This window comes from Triticum dicoccoides, chromosome 3B (assembly GCF_002162155.2).
Source record: "Triticum dicoccoides isolate Atlit2015 ecotype Zavitan chromosome 3B, WEW_v2.0, whole genome shotgun sequence".
NCBI lineage: Eukaryota > Viridiplantae > Streptophyta > Magnoliopsida > Poales > Poaceae > Triticum > Triticum dicoccoides.
In genome coordinates this window covers 28,554,241-28,562,392 of record NC_041385.1, presented here as the reverse complement: position 1 = coordinate 28,562,392, position 8,152 = coordinate 28,554,241, and the positions used below count along the sequence as shown (strand labels likewise).

The following is an 8,152-nucleotide window of genomic DNA, read 5'->3' as shown; positions in this document are numbered from 1 at the left end:
GGTGACTCGTCGCGAATACCGATGGCCGGGGTACTGGTGCATGCCTCCATGGTGGGGTTCAGGCCGATCCTCGGGAAGCTGGCGGACCTCCTCGGCGGCGAATACAATCTGCTACCCGGGTCCGCCGGGAGATCACCTTCCTCCACCGCGAGCTCAGCAGCATGGACGCGCTGCTCAGGACGCTCGCGGACAACACAGAGATCGACGCACAGACCTCGGAGCGCGGGAGCAGGGTGAGGGACCTGTCCTGCGGCATCGAGGACTGTATCGACGTCTTCATCCACCACCTCGGCCGCGGCGACGCCGACGAAGGGTTCATGCGTGGCGTCGCGGACACGCTTGGGAATCTGCGGGTGCGCCACCAGATCGGCAAGCGGATCAAGGCCCTGAAAGCCCGCGTCGTCGAGGAGGCCAAGCGCACCAAAAGGTACAGTCTCAGCCATGGCGTTCCCGCTCCCGCCTCCATGGCTAGGCGACTGGAATCCTCTTCGGTGGACGCTCGGCTGTCTGCGCTCTACGGCGAGGCCGCGGGTCTCGTGGGGATTGACAGGCCAAGGGACAAGATTATCGGTCTCTTGGATGACAAGGAGAAGGAGCTGAAGGAGGTGTCCATTGTTGGATTTGGAGGGTTGGGGAAGAAGTGTACCGTAAGATTGGAGGCAAGTTCCAGTGCCTTGCCTCCAGTTCCATGTCCAGTACGCCCGATATCAAAAGGCTTATGAAGGACATACTGTCTCAGATCAACCCTCATGAGTATCGCCAATCAGAAACATGGGAGAAAGAGCAATTGACTCGCAAAGTTACGGAATGCTTGCAACACAAGAGGTATCACTTTCTTCCATTCTGTCTTTAAAAAGAAACCTGTCCGTTCATTAGGAAGAATTTTGGTATGCTCGCGCGTGTGGTGTACATGTACATATCTCCATTAATATATCGTCTTACTGTGGTATCATCAACAATGACAAATGAAGTTACAAAAAGAGTTTAGTTATGAACTTATGATTGCATTCTTCATGTTTTTTTTCGGGTAAAATTTCCGATCTATTGATCAACTATCAGCGTAGCTCGTACAAAGGACACCAGAAGAAAATAATCCATGCCCATAAACCACCTAGCGACGACTACACGCACTGGAGCGAGACAAAGGCGCGCCGTCTTCATATGGCCGTCCTCATCGGAGCCGGGCAAACCTTGTTGTAGTAGATAGTCAGGAAATCGTCGTGCTAAGACCCGTAGGACAAGCGCACCAAAGCAACAACCGTCATCGATGAAGAGAAACATAGATTAGATGGATCCAACCTGTAGACACACAAACATAAACGGACGAAGGCTGGATCCACGTGGATCCACCGAAGACAAACGTCAATAGAATTCTGCGAGATCCGTCGAAGACAAACCTCCACATGCCCTCCGACAAATGCTAGTGTATTCTTCATGTTTATTCATAGGAGTATATAACATTAGACCGACATGTTTCTTTCATATATAGGGTCATAATGAAACTACAAATAATTAATAATGATGTGCAATAACAAGTTTCCAGAATATATTGTTTGGTTTCATAGATATGAATGGAACAATTAAACTAACTTGTTGAGTGCAATGATTGTTTTCCTCCAAAAGTTCATTAATGTCTTAGAAGTATTTTTTGTTACAAAGCTTGCCTACGGTAGTAGTAGTTTTGCAGATAATTTTTCTCCAGCACTACTTTTATACCATGTGAGAATATGACAAATACTTGTTTTCATAAAATTGTCTCAGGTACCTTATTGTGATTGACGATATATGGAGTACAGAAGCATGGAATAGCATTCAGTACATCTTTCCACAGAATGATCTTGGCAGTAGGATCATAACTGACTACTCGAATTGAAAATGTAGCTGCTGCTTGTTGCAATTAACGCCATGACCGTGTTTATAAGCTTGAACATCTCCACAACCAAGACTCAAGAAGATTATTTTTCAGGAGAGTTTTTGGTACAGAAGATACATGTCCTGAGCATTTTGAGAAAATTTCAGAAGAAATTTTAAAGAAATGTGGAGGTGCGCCTTTAGCCATAATAAGCATAGCTAGCCTGTTGGCTAGTCAACAAGTTATGCTGAGGACAAAATGGGAGATGGTATTGAGTTGTTTAGGCTCCATGTTGGAGGAGAACCCTGCTCTTAGATTGATGAACCATGTCCTAAACCTCAGCTATGACGATCTCCCTCATGATCTTAAGACATGCATGCTTTACTTTGTTACATTTGCTGAGGATTGTATTATTAAGAAGGACCATTTGTTGAGGCGATGCATAGCAGAAGGCTTTGTCATGGAAATAGCTGGTCAGGATCTAGAGGAAGTTGCTGAAGGATTTTTCAATGAACTGGTTAATAGGAGCATGATTCAGCCTGCTTCTTTCGGTGAGGATGGAGAGTTGACGTCTGTCCGGGTGCATGATCTAATGCTAGAGCTTATTACCTCAAAGTCCAGGCAAGAGAACTTCATCACTGCAACAATTGACCAGAACGCCAGGCCTGGGCCTTTGGAAATTCGTCGCCTCTCCCTTCACTTCAGCAATGCAGAAGATGACAATAGTGTTCTGAGAAGCATGGAACTCAGGCAAACTCGATCGCTCATCTTTTCAGGCATTGTTCAAGACATACCTTGTCTACGAAAGTTTGAACTTCTCCGGGTCATGGATCTCGATGTTAACTTTTCCAGGAATACTTCATGTGACCTGACTGGTATATGCAGACTCTTCTTACTCAGATATTTGAGGATCAGAGGTAATTCCTTAATACTGCCTGATCAAATAAGAACCCTGAAACATCTGAAGACACTGGAATTAGATGGCCACCTTCTCGATGTTCCGTCGGATGTCTTCGAGTTGAAGTCTTTGTCGCATCTGATTGTTCCTGGCAATGCTGACCTGCCTGACGGAATGGGTGATATGAGAGCTCCCCGCACTTTGCGGGCCTTGGATATTGCAGGGTGTCCCATGGATAGGCTTCGAGCTCTCGGCGAGCTAACCAATTTAAGAGATCTTCAACTAAGCTACCAGATACATAGTGGTGACAAAAAGCATGATGCAGATCGTAAGGAAGCTTTGGTAACCTCCCTGGTCAAGCTTGGAACTAGCGGCAATCTCCGATCCCTGGCTTTCTCTCATTATTCATGGTGCGTTCCAGAAGACGTACTGAGCCACTGGGAACCTGCTCCACGTAGTCTCGAGAGGCTTCATCTGTTGACGTGCCCTTTCAGTGCAGTTCCACGGTGTATTGCATACCTTGATAGCCTCACCAGTCTGCGGCTTCACGTTACCAAGCTCCGGAACGATGGGATGGAGATTTTCGGGAAGCTACCGTCCCTTGTAGACCTTCAAATTTCTGCTCTGTCGGTCCACGAACAAAGAGTCACCATCCCTGCTGGGCTGTTTCCTGCAATAAGGAACTTTGTATTCCATCATGGTAAGCCATGTCTAGATTTTGAACCAGGGGCTATGCAGAAACTCCAAAAGTTATCGCTCGAATTCAGTGCTTCTGAAGTGGAGAAGTGTGAAGATTTACCTTCTGGCATCGACCATCTAACAGGCCTCAATCAAGTGTTTGTATGTCACAGGTCCGTCTCCATAAGCTCAAATGTTATTGAGCACCATATGAAGACCATCATTGGCAAGCACGCTGGCTATCCGAGTTTTGAATTCAAAGCACGAAGCGCAATTGGAGACATTATGAGAGACTCCGGCCTGGAATAAACATTTTGGTGAGTTCAGTTTGAAAAAAAAATGTACGTGTGCTATGTACTTTGGAGTTCAATTGTAATCGATGATCTCAAAAAAGATACTTTGGTGTAATCTTATTTCGTGTAAATCACATGTTAGGTCCTGGTTTGCTTTGTTCTTACTTTTGGTAATTCCTAATAATGTGTAGCCAGTAAGGTTTTCTATCATAAGGGCATCTACAACGATGACCAACAAATTTGCTCCCCCATCTGTCCGCGGAAAAGGGGACCAATCTGCGGACACGGATGCGAAAGCCGGCTGTCCAAAGCGATCCGCATATGTCCGGTTATATTTCAAATGAAATTCAATGAAAATGGACAAACTTAATTCAAACTCAAACAAACCTGACAGTTTTTTTTTCATAAAACCGGATGATTTAGTCTGAAGGAAATTCATTACATTTAAACATTTTTCAACTAGACTAGACTCTAAACCTTGACTAAAATGACCGTGGGCACCCGTAACCCATCTCCAGCCGGCCATGAGCCCTGGAAAATGAAACCCCGCCCCTTCCGTAGTCTGCTCATCGAACCGTCAGAGAGGAAAAATAACCCCCCGCTTCCCTCGTACCTTCCCTATGTTTGGCTGCGCCGCTCATCAGAGTGGCATCCTCTTACGTGAAGGATGGATCAAGGTTGGTTTTGCGGCAGGGGACGACGGTGGCCTGAACAGAAGGCAAAACATCGATTGTGCACGCTAGCAACGTGTCGGCGGTGGCCTTCGTGGGACCCAAGCGGCGGCGGCCACCCATGATCTACCTTTCCTCACTGTCCGTGCTGACTTCTTTCTCCAAGACACACTACAAAAAAATACACTTCCGTGATGATACGTGTTTGTCACAGTAGGTCACGTTTTCTGTCATGTATGTACATCCATGACAAATTTATGACAGAATCAAGATAGTCAAACCTGTGCTGTCGTAGAAGTGTTCCATGACATTACCAAAATTATCATCATGGAAGTGTCCACTTCCATGACGATAAATCGCACGTCATAGAAGTGCTTTCGTCAAGGGTGACCGACACGTGGCATCCACCGTAATGGAACACCATTAAGCTATTGGGACCGGTTTTGGATCCGATAACCCGTTAATAGCCTGAACCAATGAGGATTTTCCACGTGTAAGATACTCATTGGCCAGAGGAAACACGTGTTTGCTCATCGTTGGGACAGATGTCATCCACTCATTGGACAGGAGGCGCCTATTATACGTCGACACGTGGCACGGCCCAACAGAGGCCCATTCCGGTGAAAAGGCCGGGCCAGGTAAAGGCCCACCATGTTTTTTCAGGCACTAGTGGGCTGGCCCATTAACAGCCTGCCATGTTTTGGGCCAAATTAAGGCCCATACCAGATCAGGCTCGTTCACAGCCTGCCGTGTTTTGGGCCAAACTACGGCCTATATCGGATCAGGCCCGTTAAAAGGCCACTGTTCTTTTGGGCCCATTCTAAGATAGGTTTGTATTTCAGCCTGTTAAATGCCCGTTTACCAGTTCGGCCCGATAATAGTTTTGGCCTGTTAGCGGCCTGTGGTGCATCTGGGACGTTGTCGCCCGGTTTAAATTTAGGCCATTTAACGGCCCATGCAGACACTGGGCTATTTCTTGTTTGAAGTAACTTTAGGCCTCTTAACGGCCCGTAGTCTTCGTGGATAAATTTCAGCCTAACTGGCCTACTGGCCTGTTAATGGCCCGTTTAACAGTTGGGCCTAATTACAACCCGCGTTGAATACGGCTTGCTTACAGCCCATCTGATAATGGCCCGTGACACTTTTAGGCCTATGGCCCGCGTAGATACCGGCCTACTTAAAGCCCATAATTTTATTGGGCCAAACGGGCCCGAGGTATATTTTGGCCTGTTAACTGCTCGTCCTATTTGGGGCAAACATGGGCATTAGGCAGTTTCGGCCTGTATTGGCCCGTGAATTTTTCGACTCAACGCTAGCCCAATCTAGGTTTTAGCCTGTTAAAAGCCCATTGTGTTCTTTGGCCCAGCTGGCCAGAACTTTACTCGGCCTGTTAAAGGTGGGAACAACCCTAAGGTTTAGACCTACTAATGGCCCAAGATGATTATAGGCCCACCTTTTGGCCCATATGAGTAACGGGCCGCCCTGAAGACCGACAACACTGAGATCCACTGAACCTTCCGGCCTAAATTACAACATACCGACCAAGAATAAACCTAGACTATACAACAAAGAAATTACAGCATATTACATCCCCTCGGCATCAAAGTCACCGCCAGTGATAATAAAGGGCAACCAAACAGCAGATTACATAAAGTGGGCAGGTCGCTGTCGTGGTTCTAAGTCTGATAGTAGAAAGGCGGGTAGGTATGGAGAGGCAAGATCTCAGCTATGGCGAAGGTGTACACTCGGAGTTTACGAGTTCAGGCCCTTCTCGGTGGAAGTAACAGCCCTACGTCTCGGTGCCCGGAGGTGGTCGATTGGATTATGTGAGTGATATTACAGGGGGTGCGAACCCTTGTGCCAGAGGAGGAGGGTGGCTTATATAGAGTTTGCCAGGACCTCTCCCGCCCTCCATTACAAGGGAGTAAATGTACATAAAGTGCTGGCGTTACTGGTAATGCCAGCCTTAAGTGCTATTAATGGCCTTAAAGACTACGAAGTGAATGTGTGTCCGTTGTACGCTGGATGACTCCTGGTCTTCGGGAGGTCGAGTGATTCTCTTGTTAGTCGAGGGACAGTAGGTAGGGAGACTCCCGAGTGACATGATGTCGAGTGGATTGCACTCGACACCTTTGGCCGGGGGTCTCACGGAGTCTCTTGACCTTCTTGCCTTCTTGGGTAGTGACCTTGGGTAGGACGTATAGGTCAGGCCTATGACCCTACCCCAGGTCTGTATCCTCATCAGTAGCCCCCGAATGGATTAAGGTATGAGTGAAAAGTAGGTTGAAGTTGAATCCGTTCCGAGCTTCATGTCTTCACGAGTATCTTCTGCGAGACTGAATGCCGGTGTCGATTCAGTCGCCTTGATCCATTCAGTGGGCTGTCGATTGAACTGGTGACCTCATGTGTCGAGTGCTGTGCTGGGGCGCGGGATCCCGGGTGCGATTGTCTGCAGTGTATCCCGGATTTTGCAGGATACGAAATTTTGGGGAAGCGCGCGGGGTGGAGAGCGCCGAAACGAGCGTGCCGGATAAGTAGCGATGCCTTGATTACTGTGCCAGCTTTTTCGCCACGTACGCTGTGCGCCACTTTCCGGGATTTGACGGGATTGCTTGGTCCCACGCGTCAGTCACTTGGAGATGGCCCTTTATAAGGCGACGGGTCCGAGGCACTGGTACTGTGCACGCCTGTTCCTTCTTCTTTCTCCTCTGCTTCTCCACCACGCCCAGCTCCTCCGCTCTGGACGCCGTTGCTCTCTAGCAATGGTGAAGGACAAGACGACGGTGCTAGAGCGCGCCAAGAAGGCGACGGGGGCGGCGGAGGGCAAGAAGCAGACCCGCAGGTCGTCGTTGCGTGCGGGGCTGCTACCGGGCTGGATCTAGGGCGATTGGATTCGGTCTTCGATCCGGCTGGAGGATCTAGCTGAATTGGAGGAGTCCGGATTGATCGCCAAGGGAGATGGAGCCGCAACCTCAACCGGGTGAGTGCGTTCTGCTCGCCACCCACGTCGACCGGGGTTTCTCGCTCCCTCTGCATCCTTTCTTCCGGGGATTCTTGAACTTCTTTGGCGCTCAGCTACACCACTTTTCTCCCAACACCATCACATATTTAGCTGCATTTGTATCGATGTGCGAAAACTTCTTAGGGTGTTGACCGCACTGGGGTCTTTTCAAACACATCTTCACCATTCGTTCCCAGTTGGTAAACAAGGCAAAGTCGAGTGACTCAAAAACCCATGTCATCCAAATGTGTGGGAGTTTAGGTATCCAAAAGAGGAATAGGAGTGCCTTTCCCACCATGACTCTCCCTGAATCTGTTAGGGGTTGGCAGTCGACTTGGTTCTACTGCCAGGATGTCGCAACTCCAGGTCAGTCGACTGGTCTTCCTTCCTTCTCGTTTGACCGCGTTCAGACTCCTGCCCCACTGAAAGTAACCGCTAATGAGACCATGGAGACGAGGATGTTGGTGGATAGAGTGGTCCAGCTCATCAATGATGGTGTTACTGGCATGGACTTGTTGGAAGTGTTCCTCAGTCGTCGCATTCAACCTCTCCAATCATGCGATCATGTGGTTGTATTCTGGACCAGATGACACTTCTCGGGTCCATCCAAAAGAAGTGTCGTCTGAAACCGTAGCTTTGTGGCTGAAGGGCATCACAGGCAACCAGGACAACCCCAGAGGATCTAGGAGAGTGGTCCCCTTCAGTGGCGGAAACCCACCCGACAAGGTATACTTTTTTGTTCCGACTGCTTCCCGCTCA

At 48.5% G+C, this 8,152-nt stretch overlaps 1 pseudogene; it reads left to right on the top strand.

Annotated features, from left to right (window-relative positions):
- Nucleotides 1-2,117: 2,117 nt before the first annotated feature.
- On the top strand, nucleotides 2,118-3,454 carry LOC119279163 (annotated as a pseudogene).
- Nucleotides 3,455-8,152: the final 4,698 nt, after the last annotated feature.